Genomic DNA, 1,502 nt, shown 5'->3' with positions numbered 1-1,502 from the left:
ATCTATCACAGTCCTAAAAGCGGACCAACACAAGTGTTGTAAGAGCGAACCACAAATGTTACTTTTGAAGCGAACCGGGCAAGTGTCAAATGAGCGGACCAATCTAATGTCGTTGGAGCAGACCAAAAACAATGTCTGTTCGAGCGGATCGACCAATAGGCGAACCAAACACTTTGATCGGATGAGCGAACCCAAAAATGTCCGTTCGGGCGGACCCACTGAAAATTTTGGAGCAGACCCACTGAAATCTGTCACAAAGAGCGAACCCAACTTGAACTTTCGAGCGGACTAGGATGCTGATGTCACTTTTTGACCGAAACCGTAAAAGAGAACCCTCAAAAAATCAACTTTCTAGGTCGATTTTAGATCTGAAAACTTCAAGGGTTTGTTAATTCATGATTCCGAGCGCACTGTGTGATTTTGAGCTTGTTTTACCGTGAAAAGTTTTGAAAAAATGAAGAAAGTGTAGAAAATCAGAAGAAATACAGCTAAAATAGCAAGAACTCCTCCTCCTGAGCTCTGATACCAATTGGAGGATCGTTCTCGGCCCTGTTTGAGTCGTTCAGAGAAGTTCGTATCCGAATTAAGAGGCGGAAACTAATAATTCGGTGCAATTCTAGCTAGATTCACTTTAAACTTGCTGTTATATTGATATTGAACGCGATTACAAGATTTGACAGCACTTCGGCAGCATACCGGAACAAACACCTTCAACTATGTGTTTCTGAATCGCTCATATGGTCCTATTTATAGACATCCTGGTTCGCTTATACGTACATGTACGTATAAGCGATCCTACATTGACAGAAAAGCGGACCACAAACAACGCCAAATAAGCGAACCAAATCCTAACATATGAGCGAACCTAGACCTATACTGACACATAAGTGGACCTAGGACATGTATACATAAGCGAACCTATACAAACAAGCTATTCTAGGTTTCCGTGCCATGTCTGATCGCTTCATCTCTAAGACTCGATGTAAGACGTAGTCAGCAGACGTAAGTGCACCAACAGCCTTGTATGTGGTAACAATCCATTATAGAAAGTGGATACTTGTTACCATATCGCAAGGCCGTGATGTGGACACATGCGTAATAACTCCTTGAACCTTTCCCAAGTTTCATATAAGGATTCCCCGTCCTCTTGTGAATATGTATTAATTTTAGTCATTAATTTAGCCGTTTTAGCGGGAGGGAAATACTTATATAGAAATTTTTGGGCTAGTTCATCCCAAGTGTTTACCGATCCAGCTGGGAGGGCGTTGAGCCAAGCTTTCGCTCGGTCTTTCAGTGAGAAAGGAAATATTCGGAGGCGGATGGCGTCATTTGATGCTCCATTGATCCGAAAGGTATCACATATTTCTAAGAAATTAGTAATATGCAGATGGGGATCCTCGTCCGCAAGCCCATGGAAGGTTGCGGAGTTTTGGAGCATTTGTATCAAATGCGGCCGAAGTTCGAAGTTATTAGCTTCAAGATTCGGAGCATTGATAGCGGCG

General features: G+C 42.6%; 1 non-coding gene across 1 annotated transcript; it reads left to right on the top strand.

Annotated features, from left to right (window-relative positions):
- Positions 1 to 1,073: 1,073 nt before the first annotated feature.
- LOC118482395 lies at positions 1,074 to 1,180 on the top strand. Its single transcript, XR_004868435.1, has one exon. It is a non-coding gene; the product is annotated as a small nucleolar RNA R71 (small nucleolar RNA).
- The last annotated feature ends 322 nt before the right edge of the window (positions 1,181 to 1,502 follow it).

Source organism: Helianthus annuus, chromosome 9, assembly GCF_002127325.2.
Source record: "Helianthus annuus cultivar XRQ/B chromosome 9, HanXRQr2.0-SUNRISE, whole genome shotgun sequence".
NCBI classification, from domain to species: domain Eukaryota; kingdom Viridiplantae; phylum Streptophyta; class Magnoliopsida; order Asterales; family Asteraceae; genus Helianthus; species Helianthus annuus.
Note: the sequence above shows the minus strand (reverse complement) of the source record. Positions and strands in the feature narration are given on the sequence as shown.